Raw genomic sequence first — 23,679 nt, 5'->3', positions numbered from 1 at the left:
CCTTCTATTTATCTTGCATACACTGTGTGCATTTCCATTATTTATATTTTTTCCAAAAAGCAATGATTCCCCAGCTACCTGAGACAGACATTTTATTCTTTGTGCTATAAGGAGTGGGAGAGAGAAGAGTAGAGGTGGAGAAGCAGGCGGAGAAAGCCAGACTTGGATTCTGAAATGCATGACAATGAGGGAGAGAGAAAATTTGGAGGCAGGGAAGATAAAGCAATTTGATTAATACTGATTAAACGCTTATCCAGTACTGAGTGTGCCACTGCCTGCTAGAATGACTACCTGGTTGTGCCATGGGCACATGATAATCACAAAGTCCCAGATTGAGCTTGTTACCTGCTACTGTTGTGCCCCTCCCCTCCCCCCATTGTGAAGGATACCACCATCCATGCAGGGATTTTCACGTATTATCTCATTCAACCCTCATATCTTTTCGTCAACTAGAAATTATCACTCTTGGTTAACAGATGAGAACACTGAGTTTCAGAGAGGAAAAGGGTGATAGGGTGCTAGAGTTTCCATAACAAAATACTACAGACTGGGTGGATTAAACAACAGAAATTATTTTCTCACAGTTCTGGAGGCTGAGAAGTCCAAAATCAATGTGGTAGTAAGCTTGGTTTCTCCTGAGATCTCTCTCCTTGCTTCAAACATGACCTTGTCTCTATGCACCCGAATCCCTCGTATCACCTGTTCTTAAAGAGACATCTGTCTCATTGGATTATGTCCAGCCACAGAAATGTATTTGATTTTAATTACCTCTTTAAAGGTTCTATCTCCAAATAGTCATATTGTAAGGTAGTGGGGGTTAGGACTTCAACATATGAATTTAGGGAGACATGATTCAGTCCGTAATGCCGAAGGACACACTCAGCACGATTCCAAAACATCTTTTTCTGCTCTCCTTTACTTACTTTTCAGAATAGATGTAGATGGTAAATTGAGAGGAGGGGAGACTTCAGGGCTTGGAGGATTCGGTGTGATAGGCATGTCATACTCAGGTCTGCATTCAGTGGCCACAGTTCATTCAATCGGCCGCTGATATTCGCTAAGTGCCTATCGTAGTCCAGGTAATTTTTCTAGGTGTAGGCAATATAAAAGTGAGCAAAAGAAACCGAGTTGTTGCACATTGACAGCGCAATCCGTACTCAAAGTATTAAACGCACAAGTAAATGAAAAATGTACACTAACGTTCAAATAAATCACCCCTGGGGTGAGCTGTGTGGAGCAGAAGCTGAGGTCTGTGGTGTCATGGGAGTGTGGCCGCGGGGCAAGCCCAGTCTGGGAGGATGCAGTGGCTGCTTGTGGTGCCTTGTGGCTCCCCTGCAGGGCAGGTCGCTGGATCCCCAGTCCTGTGGCTGGCTTTCTGCTGAGTCTTTCTGCAGGAATTGCCACCAGTCACAGAAAGTCTTCTCACACAAGGTACCCCGTCCCACATTCAACGACTGATCCGTGTTGGGAGGAAGGGGTGGTTGGGTCTCAAGAACTGACCTCCTCTCCTTACCTCCTGATGCTCAAGATAGGACACCTCCAAAGGACTGTCCCAGCTCCAGGGTGACTTTGGAATTAGCCGAGCTCTCAATTGCAAATGCCTCACGGTTCAGCTCCTCCCCCTGTCCAGTCTCCTTCTGCCACTCCTCACGGGGGTTGATTCCCAAGGACTCCCCAGTACACTTGCTTAATGCAAACTTTCATTTCAGATTCTGTTTTTCTGGGAATTCAGGATCAGTTTGCCGGCGCTACCATAACAAAGTACCCCTGGGTGGCTTTAACAGAAGTTTATTGCCTCATAGTTCTGGAGGCGGGAAGGCTGAACTCAAGCTGTCTAAAGTGTTGGTTTCTTCTGAGGCATCAGAAGAGCATCTGAGGGGGTCTCTCCTTCGCTTGCAGATGGCCACCTTCTTATTTCTCTTCGTATCATCTTCTCTTTGTGTGGCCCCTTTTTATAAGGACACCAGTCATACTGGATTGAGGCCCACCCCTAAAGACCTCATTTTAACTTGATTACCTTTGTCAAAACACTTATCTCTAAATAAGGTGAGATTCTGAGGTACTGGCAGTTAGGACTTCAACATATGAATTGGGGGGGGGCACAGATCGACCCATAACATTGCCTAACTCGGAAGACTTTTCTGGGAAGCAGCATTTGAAGAATGGGTTGTGTGGGTAAAGATAGGGGCAGTGAACAAGGATTGTGAGAGGAGTCCCAGGGAGAGGGAATATTCTAAGTAAAGACAAGAGGGGGGTGGGAGTGGGACACAGCCAAACACATACACTTCATGCTGAGGAACTTGAGGCTGCAGGAAGGGTCCTGACCATTCACACACAAGCCATTCACTGCCCATCCCAGCAGGAGCTGACTGCCAGGGTAATACTCAACAGAGTATCCCGGGGCTTGCCAAGTAAAGATGTTCCTCCTTGAAGATTGTAGATTTGCTTCTGTGTGCATCATGACTTAGGCAATAGCTGGGTTTGGCTGGACCAGAAGAAGTGAGATTTAGGTTGGAGTCAAAATATATACCAAAAGGATCTTCGAACTCTATGAATGAGTAGAGTCAGGCAAGGAGAGAAGCTGCCATGAGGACACAGTCAGAGTGGAGAGCAGTACTTAGAGAAGAAGCTGGACAAACGGGACTATTTATAACTAAGGCTGAGGATGCCTGGGGTTCCCCCCACCAAGCCCTGAAAGGAGAAAGAAGCGGAGGAGGAGGGATTAAGCCAGATTACCTCTACTTGACAGTTTTGCCTTCTCCTGATACCCACTGAAAGACACTGGCTACAAGATAAGGACTTTTCACCATTAGGTAATATGGAATAAACTGTCAGAAGAGGCCAGACCAAAACTACCCAAATAAGAACAACACCAAGCAGAGGGGTGGGGGTGGGGTGGGAGGGACTCAATCTTAGCTTTATTCTATTCTGAGCCTTTGGTACACAACACAGAGTCTGCACATGGTAGGAATATGAGGGATACTTGAATATTTGTCTCTTTTCGGGCACGTAAGAGGACATCCCAAGGATACCAAGAGTTTCCAGGTGAATCCTCTGAGGCTGTCCCCAGACTGGGAGAACTTCCCCTGGAAAGGGGGAGACTATCACAGTTTACTTCATTTTCAGGTCTTTTCAATGCCAATTTCGTTTTTGATAATTTATGGCTGCCTGAGGCTTTTCAGTAAGGAGACTGAGATCGCATAGTACACAGATCTTGGAGTTTAATAGCTCTTCTCCAAGAATGAAATCATATTCTTTCTAAAAATTATCTAAAATACTTGGCTTAATTACACAAGGAGAGCATGCTCCCTGGGAAGATGTGGATATTTTTAGAGCATGTGTTTTGAATTTTATATTTTTGGTTCTATTTACCTGGCTAAGTCACATTTTTAACTTTCCTTACCTTCTACCTCTAAACCTTAGGTTTCTTGTTTCTTGGAGGAGGTTTGCTTAGAAGAGTACACAGAATGCAAATATTCCCATCATTAAACTGCTACACTATTTATCAGACCCACTGTTTGCTGGGTTTTGTATTGAGTGGCATCATAACATCGAGAAATTGTCAGGCCAGCTGAATTCTTCACCCCAAAAGGCAGCTCTGAGTAAATAAAGTATAAAGACACCGCTGGAGGCCTGTAGAATGTTTTTTGCCTTTCCTTTAACAGAGGGCTTTCGGCAACTCTAATAAGAGAGCAGAGAGAGAGGTCGGGCCTCCCCAAGGTCTTCTGGGGGAGAAAGTCTGGCAGAAGTAGGAGCTGCTGAGAGCTCACAGAAAGTGGCAGAGGTGAGTGAAAGACTAAGGGTGCAGATGAACAGATTGCCCAGACCTGAGAACATGGATTGAGGAAGAAGCATGCCGGAGATTTTTTACTGGATGTTAGCCATTGACAATTTCACCTTGTTGAGTGCTGGATATTTTTGTATTCCTATAAGAATTTGTGGGATTTGTTCTGGGACAGGAGCAAGTTACCTAGAACTAGTTTGATCTTTCTGGGCCTTGATTTTAAGGTATTTTAGGTGGGATTATGGCAGCATTTATTCCAGAACTAATTTTCCTCCTCTCTTGAGGCAAATACTTCTTCAGTACTCAGATGCCTTGTGGATTTTGAGGTTTTCCACTCTAGCCAGTGGGATCAGACACTATTTCCTGCTCTATGGAAGCCCCAGCTGTGTTTTCTTTCACGCTTTTGGTTGGCTCATTTACTGGCCCAGAATTTCCTCTCCTACATGTGCCAATCAGCAGGAAGCTGAAGACCATCTATAGACACCTAGAGGTCTCAGTGAGTGCAACTTTCTCCTCTCTGCCACTCTGCCCTGAAAACCCTAGCTGCCTTTGCAACCCAAGACTCCCCACCACATATCCTCAACTCAGAGAGGCTACAGGACACCTGCATTTCACCTTCCTATACCATAGCTTGACCATCCTCTCCAATAAGCTGGGCAATCATAGCACTTCCTGTCCTTCCTTACTGATGTCCATTGTCTTGGTTGTGTCATATATTTTGTCCAGGCTCCTTTTTTTTTCAGGTGGAAATGTAAATCTTACCCTTATTACTCCATCTTTGGCTGGAGTGGAAGTCAGCTCTATGGTCATTTGCTTTTATGAGGAAGTCCTGAGCCAGCTTAGGTCACCCTGTCTTGACAAAATTCCACAGCAGATTTCATTTCTTCACATTGCCTGATCATTCTGTTTAGTTAATAAACAGAAAAGAGTCCACAGGATCTCTGCTGATTAACTTTTCTGTTCATGGTGATACTCTTTCTGAAAAAAATCAGTGCTAGCTAGTAGTGTTTAAGTAATAAAACAGAGACAGACTAAAGTGTCTTTAGTTAGACAAACGTCTAACTGCCTCTTCCACTGATGCTGTCAGCAAAATAGCAAGGGTGATAGATGAGATATGTTAAGAAAGAGACTTTCAATTTATATTATGCCTACCTCTGTACTCTGTTACAAGGAGAATGCATTTTCTTGTAATTTAAAAAAAGAACTGGAAATAATAAAGGACACCATAAATGGCAGTAATATCTGATCGACAAGACCATCGTATTAATTAAAACGATAGGCATGCTCTTAAAGATGGAGTTATAATTTAGTCCATCTTTCCACCATTCCAAGTACGGAGCAATCATATTCTAAATAGCCAATTCATAGATAATACAATCTGTCTTCTACAAAGGTCCAGTTTGCTGTCTTTCTTTTCTGCAAAACCTTGGGAGCATTCCTAAGGGCCCAGTAGGGTTCTGCAAGAACAGTTTGGAATTCCTTAAATGTACATGGACACTGTGGACACTGAAGTATAGATTTCCACTGAACGACCTTTGATTGGGCAAACCTCAAAAATGTTGCTGAAGGAAAAATTTAGGCCATCTTTAAAATGGATGGGTACATGGATTCATGATGTAACTTGTTGAGAAGAGATGAGGGAAGGAAGATATAAAGCCTAGTTAGAAAGAAAAAAAGTCAACTTGGTGATTAATATTTACTGCATGCATGCAATTAACCCTAAATTAACCATTACCTCTAATTCTTTGAATTTCTGGGTCATATCTCATTTTGGTTTTCTCAACTCCTTCCATAATCTTTGAACAGGTATCATAAGCAGGCATATAGCACATTTATTACTTTTCCTTGTTCCTATGGGCAAAGATTGCTAATCTATCATGGTGCTCTTTCTATCTGACCCTGAAAATGGCCCCAGAATCCTTCTCAACACAACAGTCTGGGCAGCCAGAAAATTCAGTCATAGTTGGCATAAAATCCAAAACTTCTTTCCCATCCTATGAAGTTTTCAAAGTTCATTTAGAAGACTCATCCAATAACCTAGCCCTGCAATTCTTATACCTCCTTATTATACTAATATAATTAATTCTTTTCCACTTCAGCCACCCACTCTCCGCCTAGAAACTCATCAGTTGGAATAGTTGCCTAATATCCTTCTAGGTGATAACAATTTTCAATCTTTCCAATGCTCTCATGACTCCACTTCCTCTGCCCTTATTCTTTGACCATGGCGGCTCCATTTTATCCGGAAGTTCCTCTCATGGCTTTTTTTTCCAACCCTGAAGCCTGTGGTAAGAGCCTAAACTACTCTCTGCTAGCATTTTCAAATTCTTTGCCACTGTCCATTCCCTTGTCTTTTGCTATGCTCATCCAACAAAATATGGTACTAGATTTGTGTTATAGTTTCCTTTTTCCTTCTCCAAGAAGTTGAGCACTGATGGAAAAAGTCCTATGACCACACAGACTTATGCAATCACAAACTTATGGCACCAAACCTCAGCCAGGCTCTCAGTGTTGCCAGTCAATTCTTGTACTTGACTTTGATCAACAACTTCCTCTCTTATCCTCACCGACTCGAATTTTCTCCATTTTCTTTAAAACTCTTAATCCCTCCATCCTCAGAAAATAATTTTCTCTGTTAATTTACTGCAAAAATCAAAGAAATAGCATTTTTCTGATCTTTTCAGCTTTCTGAGCTATACCTGCAAATATGTCTATAGCAGTGCCTACCCTTACCATCAGTATGCAGACTGTGGTAAATGGCACTGACCCATTTATGTAAGAATATGGTAACAGTTATTCTTACGTGCTTGCTGAGAATCCCCAAAGGCTTGTTGATTGACTCCACCTGAATTCTTATTACCAACTTCAGCTGTACCTCCGTGGTTACCCACAAACCCTGGGATCTGCTTAGGGCATATTTGCCTCTCTCAGGTTCCCAAGACTACTTTAGCACCTCGTGCCTTCTGAGCAGAAGGAGACACTCTGATTCTTAGGTGTCCTCTTTGATGTCTCCTTTCCGTTCCCCTAGAGCTCTTCCTTTATGACTGTCACTGAAGAAGTAACTCCGTCCCTGTGACAGCTATTTCCACCTGTCCAGCTATTTCCCTGGATAGTCTTTCCATCTATGGTTTTGCACCCTATCCATCACTTACTTTCTCTATCATCAGCACCTTTCAGTCTCTCTGTATTGTCTTCTTATTGAAGTCCCTCAAGCCTGAAAAGTAAAATAGAATAAAAATTTAAACTTCCTACTTAATTAAATTACTTCTTCATTGTTCCCTTTTTTTCATCAGAAAACACTTTGCAAAGCTTCACTATTACTCTCCATTTCTCTAAAATCTATTTGTTTCCTAACCTCTTACTGAAACTTGTCCCCTGAAGGTTAACAGTGAGTAACCCACAAAGCTGAGAGTCTCTGTGCTATTATCTACCCAAACCCCACTTGAAATATCTGTAATTTTTTTTATCGTCCCCTTTTCAAAAAGACTTTTTTTTTATGCTAAAATAAAATATGCATACAAACTGTGCATACTACATAAATATACAGCTTGATGGATTGCTTCCCAGGACAAGAAATTGAATAATGCTGGTACCTCAGATACGGGCTGTGACCCTTCCAGTCCCATCCCCACCCTCCTAAAGGCAACCACTATCTTGACTTTTATGTCAATTGCTTCTTTGTTTGTCTCAATTCTTTTACCACTAGGGTGCATCCCTAAATAGTTTTGTCTGTTTTTGAACTTTATATAAATGCAACCACACACTACATACATTTTTGGATCTGGCTTCTTTCACTCAATGTTATATTTGTGAGATTTGTCTGCCATCTTGCTTTCAAATGTAGTTGATTCATTTTTGTTGCTCTTATAGTGTTCCACACGATATACCACAATTTATTTATACATTTTCCTGCTGATGGTCATCTGGGTTGTTTTCAGATGGAAATAGTATGAATACTGCTGCTATAAACATTTTTGTACATGTCTTCTGATGCGTGGCACCCACATTTCTTTTGAGGATATGCCTAAGAATGAAATTACTGAGTAATAGATTGCATGTATCTATCACTTCAGAAAACAATGCCAACATGTTCTCCAATATGTTTGTTCTAGTTTACACGCTCGCCAGCAATATATAAGTTCCCACAGTTCTAAATCCTCACCGAAACTTGGCATAGTCCATTTTGTAAATTTCTGCCATAGAAGTAGATGCGTGTTTTTAACTTGCTTTCCCATGATTACTAATTGGAATCTTTCATACATTTTTGGACATCTGAATAATGCATTTTTATGAAGTACCTTTTCAAGTCTTTGCCTGTATTGCTTTTCCTTTTGTATTTGCAGTAGTTTTTTAAATAGTCTGCATCATGTCCAGTGACAGTCATGTGTGCTGCCAACGTCTTCTCTGTGCCTCATCTTTTCCCTCTCTTAATGGTTACGTTTGAAGAACAGCATTTTTTTTTTATTTGCAATGACATTGCTCTATCTTTTCCTTAATGGCTAGTGTTTTCAGTCTCCCCCTCCTTATTCTGGAAGTCCTTTCTTTTCAATGTCTCTGGGACGCTGCAATTTCTCAATTCTCTTCTCCTTTGCAAGGACCTGTCTCAGTTTCCCTTGTGGCTATATCCTCATGCGAGGGCTGCCTTCTGCCTCTTTGCTCCACACTTTTCCCCCTCGCTTTCACCTCTGGGAGGGTGCACCCCCTCCCTGGCACCAGGAAAGCACCTCCTTGTACTGAGTGGTCCAATGCAGCAGTTCTGTGGCAGAGCATCTGCCAACCAAGTTCTCAACATCAGGCGTTATACTGGGGCCAGGGCTATCAAGGTGAACATCACACAGTCTCTTCCTTTGGGCCAACCACCAAATAGAGTAGCCTATAAGCTGGTCACACTGATGTCTCAAACACTCCAAAATCACCAGTTGTCCATTTCCCAGCATGCTGTCACTGCTGAGATAATGGCACCATCATATTTAAGCACCCAAAGTATGAGGATCTTCCTAGACTCCTCCTTCCTCATGTTCATCTAATTTCCAGTGTCGCTTTGAACCCTACACTTTCAACTTCCATCTTCTATTTTTTCCATTCTCACTGGTGGACCTCACATTTAGTTCCCTAACAGGCTTCCCATGGAGCACTGAGTTAGCCTCCTCACTAACGTCTGTCCATCCAGTCTCTTCCCTCTCACTCCGCCACTCAATTTTCATTGGGTCATTTTACCTTGGGCACAGGCTTTCAATGATCATCTGAATTACTCTCTTATGCCTCCTATTTCCCTGAAATCTCTTTGAAGGCAAGGCTAAACCGTGTCTTGCTCATCTTCATGAAAGACTTACTGGTTTTACCAGGTAACATAAACCTTGAGGTTCTCAGGACTTCATAAGTAACTGGATTTGATTGACCTGGGCACTACACAGCACAATAATGTTGATGACTAAGGGCGAAAATGTTTGGCTTCAGCTCTAAGTGCCATGGAGGCAAGAAGCACTTGAGAAAATCTCACTGTGGCTTTCGCAGTGGATCCAAGAAAATCCTCTACTCTCTCAATGTTATCACATCCTTCAAAACTTTGTGATTCTGGATTACATTTCATCAGGATACTTTTTCCTGTTCTGAGAAAATGAGAAACACCAGGATGATTCATTTATGTTGTTCACTTTGTCAAAAATCTTCCACGAACAACTCTTTATAGCCCGGCATTCAAGCTCCTTAGGATTTGACCCCAATCTACTCTAACAGCTTAATCTCCTAGTTAGCATGCCTAATACCAAATCAGATGTCTGGCCATGCCCCCTCTGTGTTCCATGCTTTCTGGCTTGTTATTAGGCTGTCATGTCCCCTTCATGCAACATCTCACCATGTCCAAATCTTACCTCTCATTCAAATTTCAGCTCAAATGCCCGCATTTCCCTAAGGTTTCATTGAGGTCTCCAGCCAGAAGCACACATTCCTTCTCTGAACCTCCAGCATTTAATTTTCACTTGCAGCCCCACCAATCACTCTTCCTTTTTGCTGAATGTTGTGGAATCACTTGTCCTCTTAGTTTACAAAGCTGTGTCTTACTCGTCTTTGTGTTCCTCCCAGCCCTGTCAATGCTTCCCACACAGCAGATGTTCAGTAGGTATTTGTTGCGTGATCAAGATATTGATTGAGGACACATTATGGGCAAAGCTCAGTGGTAAGCTCTGTAGAAAATACATAAACAAATATAATTCCATTTCTGCTCAAAACACTTATAATCTAATAGGCATTTACATAAATACTAACATAGTGAATACTGGTTTGTTATACATTACATACACAAGGTTCAAAATACTGTATTTTGTCCTGAAGCCAGTCTTTCTAACTTGCAAAACAACACACATAGATCCTTTGAAAGGAAAGAAACTAATTGCACGTCATCAGGATTTACTTGAATTATTCTTACACGATGCTACTTCGATAAGAAAAGACTTAAAGCCTATGTGTATAGCTCTTGATACCAATACAATCAAAACTCATTTCCAACTTATAATCAAGCAGAATTATTTTTTATTGCATTAGCTCATTCATACCACAAACTGCTTTTAACCAGTCAGGAGGAACTTGGTAGAAAGTGATGCTGGGTCAAGGAGACGTTGGACTCTCAGGACTCACGGCAAAAGCTTCTGCCCGCTAAGCGCTGCTTGGGATCACTCATTCCTGGGAACTAGAGCTTCAGACTGGGGTACATCAGTCTGCACCTCCAGTTACAGCAATGAATGAGGAACAGAAGTGGCAGAGGCAGCCAAACAGAGGAGACGCTTAAGATCAGGGACTCTAGAACTATGAAGAATTGAAAAAGCCAGAATGGATCTCAGGAAGCATGTGAAAAGAGCCCCTCCGAAGAATGTTCTTGGGGAACATTTATTCTGAGTCTTTACTCTTTGCTGGGCCCTCTGCTAAACACTTGCCATTCATTCCACATTTAATCTTCGCAGTAGATGTAGGCACTATCATCAGCCCAATTTTATAAATCAGGAAATGAGCACCAAGGAAACTCCACAACTGGTCCAAAGTCACAAAGCTGGCAAGTGAGAGAGCCTGAACTTGCACCCAGGTTTGCCTGACGCCAGAGTCTGAGCCTGTAACTAATATGCAGGACCACCCCTTGGCTGGCCTCCTGGTCTAGTGGCCCCACGCATTTGTTTTCTTTTCTTTTGAAAGGCAGCAGGGAAATGTTACCAGGAAAGTAAACCCCTAGGCACTCAGCAGTCAGCATCAAGCATGCCTTGTGCTCTCCCAGGCAATGTAGAAAGGGGAGTGGGAGAGCAGGGTTGGAGTGTCTTCAAGAGGGGGCCTAGGGTAAGTCATGCTCACAGGATCTGAATCTTAGAAGGACTTCCTGAGGGTTCTCTCTTGGAACATTTGGTTTCAACTCTAGATATCCTCTGAGCTTGTATTGTGTGCCTAGCCTTGCGCTTAGTGGTGGTTTAATTCAGAATTTTTGAACTATCCCAGAGGTTACTATAGCTCTGATGATATGAGCATGGTATCATGGATGAGCAGTATGTGTTGGATGTATAAGAGAAAGGTCTGGGGTTTGATAAGCTAGTGTTTACAAGAGCCATTTAGGGAAGCGTGAAGGAAACCCTCTCCCCATGTGTGGGTGCTAACACCCATCTATATGTTCACACTAAGAACAATTTTGATAAATTGGTAATATGCCTTTATATGTCTCTCAAAAGCATGTATTTAAAACTCACTGAGTGCATAAAACCTAAGGTATACAGATTTCATATCAGTACTAGCTATGGCCTCTCCACCTCTCTCTGGTTGACAGTACAGCTGAGGAGACATGAAGATTTCAGCTTACAGACCAACGTAAACAACTCAGATTGAAAATGGCACCAGCCGCTCCTAAAAGTTACTGTCCCCACAGATAAGGCTGGTTGCAGATTATGTAAAGGAACTAGGTAGGCAGAGGAACATTGGTGTTCTCCTTACCCCTCTCCCAAATCTTTCCTTGCGTGCACAAAGCCAGGTTGCAAGACAGATATCTGATTAAAACACTCATTCCTTTTAGATTTTCAGTTCCATGGGACCCAGAATGGACTCATCGTGGTGGTAAGGGCCTGATACCTAAGTGTCCTAGCGGCCCCAAAGGATTAAGAATCAATAGACTTTGCCCTTGAGGATAGAGACTGTGTTTGGGTCATCATCATTCATTACCTGGGGCAGTGTCCAGCACATAGCAGCTGCTTAATAAATGTTGGTTAATGAATGAATACATGATGATGGAGGGACTTCAAAAGCTTAATGAACGTAGCGTGGTAGCCAAGCAATGGGTAGGAGGATGGGAAAAACTTGGTAGCATTTGCCAGGAGTATCTGATGCTTATTAATGATGCTTGACTAACAGATTCAAAGCAGATAACTGGGTTCCACCAGAGGCCTCATGCTGCTGCCTCTTTCTGGAGCAGGTGCCATCCCACTCTCTGATCACAGCAGGAAAGCAGAAGAAAAAAAACGATATTTTGCCTGAGGCCATTTTTAGAAGATGAGAGAGAATAGAATCATTGCTGCCTGTCACTGCTGCTTGTTCAATTTGAACGAGCAAGATTCAGGAATGAGCAAGCCATTAGTGGAAAAAAAAAAAAAAAAAGTCAGTGTGAATTGCCCAGACAAGAACTGCCGTGTGATGTTTTGAAACGTAGTTTGGGTAAGACTCAAATTCGGCTTGCATTATCATTACTGTTTTGGGACATTTTGTTGTCCATTTTAGCTTACTTGTCTCACTTTCTACCTCAAAAAAGTACTGAGAAGTCTCCTACTAGTCTATTCAAAGATTTAGAAAGTAAATATCTCACTCTCCCCAAAAGGGAGTTTTGAATATAAAATAAGATATGACAAGGTATTTTTCCTCCTTTAGATGCACAAGCAAATTTGCTTTGGTATTTATACATTTCGTAACCTGTGATACACGTTCAAAGAGAAAGCAGCAGCCCGCCAGGGATTTGCTCACGTGAAAAGTGCAGTTATTACATTAACTCAATTAGCTCTGCATTAGAATCTGTTCTCCTGGAAGAAACTGAGCAATAACACATAAAATCACTGTAATCTGAGGTCCTGAGCAGCATCTTGGGTTTCAAAATGACTCACAGAAAAATAACAAGCACCCCAAAACTCACAAATTGGGACCAAAATATTTTCTCCATAATTCTTCCAATATGGTGGGATAACAAGATTGTAGTAGTGGCCATAAAAATAATGACTAATTTAAGATGTTTGTAACACAGAACAAGAGGGGAAATGTTCCCCAATTTTTGAGTCAATTGACAATAGCTTGCAAGAATTGCCAAGTAAAACTGAGGATTTCAAATCATCATTAAATGTTACTGAATTATTTTTCTTATTTACTCATTTGTCCTGGAATTTATTGGTAACATTTGTATACCTACATTTACGTTACCAATGGCAAATAAATCCATTTGGGGAGCAAAATGACAATGATTCATCCTTTGCATATATAAGCAATGTGTACATAAAAGTATATGTGTACGCATTAGTCTGCACATGCATACACATATATGGATATACACACATGTACATTACATTTATATACATATACGTGTGCATTCTTTTTATCATACCCCCTTCTGAGTACACTATGAGGACAAATTGTCCTACAGAGTCACAGTACTGAGATAAGATATACTTGGAATGCCACAGTCATCATTTTATTCAAGTTTTGTTGTCTTTTCTCCCTCTCGGAAACTTCTGGAAGAATTATACATGCAAACCCACAATACCAAGAAATTGTTGGTCAGAAATAAATGGCCACAATGAAACCACCCCACTGATGAACTCTGACTTTCTTTACAGCTTCTTTAAACGAAAACAAGAGGATTGCATTAGTGTATCGGCTTTGCAATTTCTTCACAAATTAAAAATCCTCTTTTATTTTCCCTCCAGCAGATCTGAAACTTCCGCATGCCTGGTATCTAAATCAGTTTTCTGATAGAGATGAGTACAGGCAAGTTTTGAAGCAGCTCAGTTCAAGACAAGAAAGAAGTGATCACCTTTCACCCGCATAAAAATACCCATTCTAAAATGTGCTGATTTGACAACAATAATAATTGCTATGGGTTGAACTGTACCCCTCAAAAGATATGTTGAAGTCCTACCCCCTGGTACCCATGAATTTTACTGTGTTTGGAAATAAGGTCATTGCAGATGTAATTAGTTAAGAGGAGGTCATACTGGAGTGGGGTGGGCCCTTAATACAGTATGACTGCTGTCCTTGGAAGAAGACGAGAAGAAACACAGACACAGACGGAAGACAGCCAATGTGGAGATGGAGGCAGAGACTGGAGCTATGTTTCCACAATCCGAGGAGTGCCTGGAGGTACTGGGCGCCGGAGGAGGCAAGGAAGTTTCCTCCCCCAGAGACTTTGGAAAGAGCATGGCCCTGCCAACGGAATTCTAGCCTCCGTAATTGTTAAAGAAAAAAAATGTTTTATTGTTTTAAGCCACCCAGTTTGTGGTATTTTGTTCCAGCCGTCCTAGGACACTAAAAGAATGATTATAGTGATGATATTAATAACAAGAACAATGTCCCATATAGTGAGTGTTTTTTCCTATGTGCCGGTAACAATTTCAAGTGCTTTATATGTATTGACTTATGGTAGTTACTGCTTATTGCTCTCCACTTCCCAGCTGAGGTAGCAGGCGTAGAAAGCAAAGGAAAGCTTGACTGGAATGTGCAGAGGGGGAATTTGTTTTCTGGTAAATGGAAGAAACTCTCCAAGGAGGCTTCAAGAGTAGGCATCTTTCTGCCACAGGCCTCCTGGGCGGAGCGTGGGATAGGGTATCAGGAGATGCTGCCTCTGGCCTTGACTTTGCTACAAACTGCCATGTGGTATTTCTAGGGTATCCATTTCCTCATCTGTAAAGTGAAGGAGATTGGACGCTCTCAGAGGTGCCTCCTAGCCCGAAAACTCCACTGGAGTGGAGATTCTACCGGAAGCTTGTGATTTCAGAGATCAAAGAATAGTGACTTGCTAGGGGCTGAGAGGTAAAGGAGGAGGGGTTAGACCCTCCGCAAGACTGGCTGTGCAAATTCTCAGGACATGAGGCTCTGGTTTTCCATGGAGGCCTGTGGACAAGTGTCAAGGTGTGGCTCTGCTCCTCTGTCCCCAAGGCTGAGGGACCGACAGGCCACTGATGCTGGGGGCCCTGAATGGGCAACGTTGGTGATCCTCTATCCTTTACCGCACAGGCCTCAGCTTGTTGGGGGGAGATGTGTGACCTCAAGGGGCAGGGATTTTCCCAGGGAGGCAGCAGGAACGGAAGGCCAGTGGGGACATGTCTGCAAAGCTTGATTCCCAATTGGGAGACTTGAAAACAATGGCTGTTCAACCTCTTCCTGTATTTCTAACCGATTCCATTACGTGACTCCAGGTCTACGGAGTCCTAACAGAGGAAACTCTAGAGGGTCATGGCCACACCTCCTGGCAATGCCTGTTTGATCTCCCAGAAAACCTACAGTACCAGACAAATTATCCTAAAATGTGGAAAATTCGAAAAGCCTCAGATTTGTCACCATAGGCTGGGCTGTGATGCTGGGCCCTGCAAATACCTCCTCCCATTCACTCACCAGCAGATCAACCTCACTGAAGTTTTAGACGTTCTAATGCCATCCGTTTTGCACTCTGGCCCCGTACAAAGTTAGAGTACACAAAACCAGTGTTTTCAAGGGGATGAAACCAGTTGGGTAAGAGGCATATTGGAGCATAAACAATATATAGGCAGGTAGAATACTGCAGCAAAACCTGGATGTTGAATCCAGCCTTATCTTGTTTAGAAGGTAATTTTTAAGCCAACACAGGAAACATGAAGTCAGGTTCAGCTGTCACAGGCTACACCGTTCTCTTGCTTGGCTATGTAGGAAAACTGGAGTCTGTTTCCATAGGATTTCTCCTCCAGCTTTCCACAGAGGCCGTAGAACATAATCATGTAGGCTCTAGAATCAGACTGCCTACCTTAGACTCCCAGATGTACTGCTCACTACTTCTGGAAGCTTAGAAAGTTACTGGCCTTCTCTGGGTCTTGGTTTCTACATCTATAAAATGGAGCCTAAAGGCACTATCTTTTTCATGGATGTTGTGGGTTAAATTTTGTCCCTCCAACACTCATATGTTGAAGTCCTAACTCCCAGCATCCCAGAATGTGACCTTATTTGGAAGTAGGGTCATTACAGATGTAATTAGTTAAGATAAGGTCATACTGGAGTAGAGTGGGCCCCTCATCCAATATGACTAATGTCCTTATAAAAAGAACACCAAGTGAAAAGAAAGAAATATGCACACAGAGGAAAGACAATGTGAAGAAATACAGGGAGAAAAAGGCCACCTGCAAGCCAACCAGAGGGGCCTGGAACAGACCCTTCCCTCACAGCCCTCAGAAGGAACCATCCCCCACCCCCAACACCTTGATTTGGGACTTCTAGCCTCCATAGTTGTGAGGTAATAAATCTTTGTTGTCTAAGACACTTTGTTTGTGGTACTGTGTTAGGGCAGCCGTAGCACATTAGTACAAGGGGAGATTAGTGAGAATTCAATGAGCTATTGCATGTAACGAACGTTAAATGGATCCAGGCACCGTATGAGAGCAGAGCACAGCGGACGCGGCTTTTGCTTGTTGATACATTAGACTTCAAGGAAGTGGGGGAACAAGGTTCAAATCCCACATTTAGACCCAAAGAAGCTTCAGGATATTTCCCCCATGTTCTCCAGTGGCTACACCTCTCTGACCTAGCTCTGCTCACACAATTTGTTGTTAGTTTAATTTTACTTAAAAAATCGATTCATGGGATGCGGGGGGCGCTCAGTTGGTTGGCTGGGCATCAGACTTTTGATTTAGGCTCAGGTCATGACTTCATGGTTCAGGAGGCAGTGCCCTGCTGTGTTGACAGCACTGAGCCTGCTTGGGATTCTCTCTCTCCCTCTCTCTCTCTGCCCTTCCCCCACTCTCTCCTTCTTTCTCTCTCTTTCAAAATAAATACACAAATTAAAAAAAAAATTGATTCATGTTCTCCAAAGAACATTCTAATTTTCAGAAAGAATAAAAACATAAAAGCAATCTGCTTTAATTGCTCACTTCTCAGAGGCAGCCAATTTTGCCATATTTATTTTCTATCTTTTTGATGCTTTTCTTATACAATTGGCTTTATTCTCTCCATACACACAGTGCAGTGCCCTGTTTTTTAGTTTTCCATGCCATTCAAGCACTTCATAAGTGTAACTTTTAATAGCCACATCACAGTCCGTCTTATGCAGATGCATGGCTTATTTCCAGCATCCTTCTGTTGGTGCTCATGTACTGTATATCTTTTCACTTCCAGATTGCTTTCTTCTTGTGCCTGAAGTCAGCATCTTGAAAACTGAGTTTCTCCTCACACCTCACCCTCTTGTCCACACTAATGTCTTTCTCTCCTCTCCTCATACTGCCTCTCTCAATCTCAGCTTTATACATTTACATTTATAATGGCTTTTCATTAATACCACATTTGCAGTCAAAATGAGTTTTTTCGCCTTCTACATCTTATTCGCTGTCCGCAATAACCCTCTGGGATAAAGCAGGAAACATAGAAGCTAAAACTCAGAGAAGTGATTTGCTCAAAGTCACTTAACCAGAAAACACCTGTCCAGTGTCTACATCAGACCACTCTAATGATGGTTCCTTTGGATCCGTGTTTTAAAAAGCTACATGAAATACAAAAACATTTAGGAAAACCATTGTTTATGTTTATAGGCTCTACGGAGGGTTTTAAAAATAAAGAAAAACAAAATAATTGACACAGATAAACTTTAGCAAAGACCTTTAAGGGGCATAAAGTGGTTACGTGTGGTTTTTCAAACCTCCTCAGCAAGTACTACACTAGCATCAACATTCAATTCCCCACCATGCTTTAAACTGACCCCCATCCTTTTTTAAATAAGCAAAATACCCTATTTGTTAGTGAGTGTTGAGGATTGTCTCCTGTGACCTCTAGCTATATTAAGTTCTCTCGCTGCAGAGGAATAATGCCCTTCCTGATCACCCCATTAGCCGCGTCTTTCCAGGTTTAAAAAGCAGCTTTGTTCAATTATGAGGTCAGATTTCCCCCTTGTGCAGGTCTTTCTGGGGCCAATGGGCTTCCTGAGGAGTGTGAAGATAACCAGATTTCCTGGGGCTTCCTCCCATCCCAGATGGTGTTCCCAAAACATCATCTCTGAATTTTATGTTTCCTTTAGTGAAAGAAAAAAAATGAAACATCTCAATCTATGTATGCCTAGAGATTAAAAGCCTTGTGCTTGACCTTGATTTTATCAGTTTTTCAGGACAGTGTTATTAAAACACACACCTATTTCAATAGCTGGAAGAATGCTAGTGTTTTTTGGTAATAATAGCAAGCACCTTTATAGTGCCTATCACATGGTAGGCACTGTTCTGAGCAGTTTTATGAATTCACTTAATCCTCAAAACAACCCTGTAAGGTGTATTTGGTCATTGCCCCATTTTACAGATTGGCAAACTGAGGCACAAAGTTATTTGGCTTGCCCTAAATTACACATACAAACAAGAGCCTGAGGGAGAAGTTGAAGACACTCCGTGTCCAGTCTGTGATGCCACTTGCCACACTGTGCTGACCTCTCTCAGGCACTGTGCCAATCACTTCATACGTCCTGTCTTATTTAACCTTCACATAGTGTAAGGGGTGATGTCACCTCCGTTTTACAGTTGAAGAAAGTGAGGCTCAGTAGGTCCAAGCATCTTGTCCGGACCCCACATTGGCAAGCTCAGAGAGAAGTTGTCCATTTGCCTTTCTTATTTCTTTGGTATATAAAGCTATTGATACAGTGATAAACATTTCAGAAAATGATCTGAATACTGATCATAGGATCTTTCTAGAAATAAAGTGGTACAGTCAATTAAAAAAAAAAGTCTAAATAAGGCTGCTCTGCCACTGCATTTCTCCTTAGAAAGTAACTTTTACCACCACCACACAAAGCTGAGCAAGTCCCCAGGGAGCTGGGGAGCAAGGGGGGTTGATGGCCATCTGCAAATAGATACCAGAGAGAGAGAAACACTTTAAGGATGGGCTATTATTTTCAGATTAGGTAGAAAAACAGAGGTGGTGAGACAACTACTGAGAGAATCTTTGAACTTGACCTGAGGCAGGAAGTAAAGTTCAGTCTAATCACTTAATAAAAGGCATTCATCAAAGGGACCCAATCTTACACGGTTATTTCCCACAGGCATCTTGCCCTGGTGGAAAAACAAGCTTGGTTTCCAAATTGTTTTAAGCTTGCATACGAGAGCAATGGGGAGCTTGATTTGGGAGGTAATGAGACCACCAAAGGAAATGAGAGCCATTAGTTGAGGCACAGTGAAAGCATGGAGCGGTTGGTAAAGGAAAATGGTGTTTGTGGAGCTCTGGGTGGGGGGCAAAGGCAGGGACGAAGAGAACAAGAGGGAGTGGTAACTCCTGAGATTGGTAGCAGGAAACCGGAAGATTCTTAAGCACGGAGGAAGATGTTTTTTAATACAACTTTACAAAATGAGGACATAGGTTATTTTTCAGTTTATATCAGGGAGGGTTTCATGTGGAAACAACTTCTCAGCTACAGCTCAGAAGCACAGATCCTTTGGGTGTTTTATTACACTCCAGGGGGTGCTGTTGCAAATAAGCTAGATTTCTTTATGAGCTCATTGGTGCTGTGGATACCTAGGCATGCATTGTGGCTCCATCCATCCTAACCGGACCAGCAGTCGGCTTGGAATTCAATACTGTAATTTCTCTTCTTTAAGATTTCCTCCCAAGCCACCCCAGTCAGTCATGCTTTCTACTCCAAGGAAGCAGGAACCATTCTTAGCAAGAAATATTGACCCTTAAACATTTCAGGACTGACTCATGTCCCATTCCTCACACATGGTTCTTTGCCCCTGTTCCAGCAATCTGTCCCAGAGAACTGAGAGGCTTCCAGTGAGTTGGGGTTGGGGGTGAGGGGTGGAGCAGGGGTAGGGGCACTACTTATTGGACACAGACAGAAATGAAAGATAATGCAATACATAACTTTCATGTGACCATAGATCCTTGTGCTTTGGGGAAGGAGCAAGAGAATAACAAAAACACTGTTTTCCAAATGTGTGTGGTTGGACTCTGAGTCATCTGGAACCTGATATAAAGTCTGAAGTGTTTGGAGAGGCCCTCGGTGGTATTTCAGCTGACCCATTGTTTCCATCCTTATGGGGTCTGGTCGGTTACTTGACAAATGTTAATTGAATGATGACCACAGAGAGAAAAAGCCAGAAATGTGATTAAAAGTCCCCTAAGGAATGCACTAGCCACTCAAGCTGCAGGATTTAAGATTTTGATTTTTAGAAACATGTAGTGTGTTCAGGGGCACAAGCCAGAGAACCAACTCTCATGGAATCATAATGCTCAAAGGGGCTGTGTAAGGTCCTTTATTGTCCATCCTTAACTTGGAATGTGACTTTCAAAGCATCCAAGGAGACAGTTTCCTTCATTTCACAAACTTTACTCTTTCTATTGAGAATTAAGAGACAATTCTCCTTGTCCTTTGTCCTGTTTTTCATATTCTGTCTTGAATTTTACAGTTCTTTTCTTGACTAGAGCCAACATCTTTATCTTATATTAAATGTTTAGAACAACCCTTCCTTAATAATTTGGTGTTTTCCTGAATACACACTACAAAGATTAATATTCATTAATTAATATTTATTAATTTATTCATTTTGGATCCTATCCCTGGATCCCACTGATTTCAAAAATGGCTTCACACTGTTGACCCCTATTCAAACCACAACTATTTCCTATTATTCTCTTACTTTGTAGCTTGCAGTTTGGGGAGCTGCCTTAGGTTTACTATCAGGGATTTTCTCCAGTTTCCAATCCCACTTTTTTTCTGGTTGTTTTATGGTCACATATCCCAGATTGTGAGATACCTAGTTGCCTCACACAGGAATTCACAAACTCAGGTTGCAGATGCTAGAAACCACACTTCTCCAAGGACACCCGTCTGCCCCTTGAAGCAGAACATAAATCCCAATATTATTATCTTTGCACAGAGCAGTCAGCCTGTGAAATATTGTAATAAAGGTAACATAAAATTAAAAAGCAGACTAAGGGAACATAAAGGAATGTGAGAATCCCCTATCTCTGGATTTACTGTGAAATTCAGCTGTCATTCCATTACACTCCATTAGGGGATCTCCAAAAAAGAGCCATCATACAGAAAGGAAACGAGAAATAAGATAACATTTTCTCCTCAACTGCTTGTGTGTTTCAGCAGTAAAAACAATAGTTACTACTTGAGAACTTCTTAAATGCTCTGCATCGCACTTACTACTTTACATGCATTAACTTACTAAACAAATTCTAATAGGCTCAGGTTGTAGGCGGTTCATCCCTTTTCACAATGCAATAATTGGGTTAAACAGCTTGCTCAGGGTTGCATGGTTACTAAATCCTTAGGCCAGGACTCTGCCTTGGGTATGCCTGACTCCCAAGTTCACACACTTGACCACCAGGCTTTCAACTCCTATGCTTCATGGACTGTGAAATCTTGTCTCATGATTAACAAACAAAAAAATCGACTTGCTCCCACAGGATCTTCCCAAAAGAAAACGAACCTGACCTAAGCAGATGTTCTGTGTATTCTGACAGTTCAGTGGGCATCCTGCCCCTTGCCTACGTTGGTAGGAAGCCAGGGACGAGTGCACCACATAGAGTCACATCATATGATCATTTCCCACCAGCACAGGCCCTGCTGTCTCATGATCAAAGGCACAGACCCCACCGGCTTTATTCTCTGCCTTCCCAGAGTCCCACCACAACCTGCAGTGTTCAGGCCGCCCGAGATTTCCTCTGCCTTCCGGTTATCACCTGACGGCCCCCAGGAAGTCCCTTCCAACCTTGATAACAAGATCCTCTAGGAAGGGGAATCACTGTTGCTGAGTGTTGTCTATGCACCAGGAACTTTGCCAGATATTTTGCTTAGGCATTTAATAATAAGCTAATGGTAATAATAGTGAGATAATGCGTGTACAGTGCAAGATTCAGAGTCAGATACGGGTTTCAATCCAGGCTTTGCTACTTTCTAACTGTAAGACCTGGAGCAAGTTAGTTATCTGAATCTCATCTGTAAAATGAGGATAATAGAGTTCTTGTGAGGACTGAATAAGATACAGTAGTTCCCCCTTATCTGTGGTTTCACTTTCCATGGTTTTGGTTACCCACAGTCAGCTGTGGTCGGGGAGTCTCCTCCTTCTGACTCAAGGTCAGAAGGTCAATAGTAGCCTAATGCTCATGGCGGTGCCTGTGTCAGTCACCTCACTTCATCTCATCCTGTGGACATTCGATCATCTCACACCATCACAAGAAGAAGGGTGAGTGCAGCACAAGAAGAGATTTTGGAAGAGACCACACCCATATAACTTTTATCACAGCATGTTGTTATAATTGTTCTCTCGTATTGTGAACTGTGGTTGTCCATCTCTTACTGGGCCTGATTTACAAATTAAGCTTTATCATAAGTATGTATGTAGAGGGAAAATGTAGTATATATAAGGTTCAGTATTAACTTCAGTTTCAGGCATCCACTGGGGGGTCTTGGAAAATATCGGCCACAGATAAGGGGGGCTACTGGGGTGTATAAAAACCCCTAACAAGTGCCTGGCCCATAGTAGGTACTGAATAACTGTTGAAACTCGAGGATTGAAAAGTCAGTTAAAACTGAGATTTAACCATCAGTACAACACCAAGAGTGAATCATAATGTAAACTATGGATGTGCCAATGTAGGTTCATCAATTGTAACAAATGTACCACTCTGGTGGGGGATGTTGGCAACAGGGGAGGCTGTGCATTGGGAGTGGGGGGTTGATAGGAAATCTCTGTATCTTCCACTCAGTTTTGCTGTGGACTTAAAACAGCACTAAAAAATAGTATATTCACACACAAAAAATTTGTCTTTCAGAACTCACATCTCGTTTGCAAAGAAAAATCTCAGTTATCTATGTATTTTTTGGTCTGTTGAAAGATTATCTATAACTTGTATAAATAAAGTTTATCTTGGGGCGCCTGGGTGGCTCAGTCGGTTAAGTGGCTGACTTTGGCTCGGGTCATGATCTCGCAGTCCGTGAGCTCGAGCCCCGCGTCAGGCTCTGTGCTGACAGCTCAAAGCCTGGAGCCCGTTTCAGATTCTGTGTCTCCCTCTCTCTGACCCTCCCCCGTTCATGCTCTGTCTCTCTCTGTCTCAAAAATAAATAAATGTTAAAAAAAATTAAAAATAAAGTTTATCTTACCGTTGGGCCTCTATGTAGGAAAAACTGTAATGAAACTTCATTAATTCTTATTTACAGAAATTAGACATTCCAGGCTGCCATCCAGGTTTTTAAAGTTTTTTTTCGCGGCACATGTCACCACACATTGCTTCCTGCTGGCCAGATAGAAGACGGTGTGGTACAGACATGGGTCTCCAACCTGGTGAGGGTACAGCCTAGACACCGGGACTTTGAAACTCTCTAGTGATTCCCATAATTAGCAGCCAAGTTGTCAAAGCACTGGTCCAGGGACAGCCTGGTCACAGCTCTGGTGCTTGCTGGCTGTGTGGCCTGGGTAAGTCACTTGGCCTCTCTGAGGCTTTGTTCTTTTATCTATAAATTGAGATAAAAATGGGGGCGCCTGGGTGGCTCAGTTGGGTAAGCCTCCTATTCTTGACTTCAGCTCAGGTCATGATGTCACAGTTGGTGAGTTCTAGCCCCACGCTGGACTCTGTGTTGACAGGGCAGAGCCCGCATGGGGTTCTCTCCCTCCCTCTCGCTGCCCCTCTCCCTCTCATGTTCTCTCTGTCTCAAAAAAAACACTAAAAAA

The 23,679-nt window shown here is 42.4% G+C and overlaps 1 long non-coding RNA gene across 5 annotated transcripts in view; it reads right to left on the bottom strand.

Annotated features, from left to right (window-relative positions):
* Positions 1–23,479, bottom strand: part of LOC122230661 — a 44,055-nt gene extending 20,576 nt beyond the window's left edge. For 4 of the 5 annotated variants that reach the window (XR_006207696.1, XR_006207693.1, XR_006207694.1 and 1 more), the window contains exons 1-3: positions 23,112–23,479; positions 9,655–9,966; positions 6,937–6,998 (exon numbers count right to left, since the gene is read on the bottom strand). This is a non-coding gene — a long non-coding RNA (uncharacterized LOC122230661). Of the gene's footprint in view, positions 1–5,025; positions 5,442–6,936; positions 6,999–9,654; positions 9,967–23,111 lie in introns of those variants that run through there. The other variant, XR_006207697.1, reaches the window with a different exon arrangement.
* Positions 23,480–23,679: the final 200 nt, after the last annotated feature.

The sequence above is a fragment of the Panthera tigris genome, chromosome C2, assembly GCF_018350195.1.
Source record: "Panthera tigris isolate Pti1 chromosome C2, P.tigris_Pti1_mat1.1, whole genome shotgun sequence".
NCBI lineage: Eukaryota > Metazoa > Chordata > Mammalia > Carnivora > Felidae > Panthera > Panthera tigris.
This window is presented reverse-complemented; position numbering and strand designations above follow the sequence as displayed.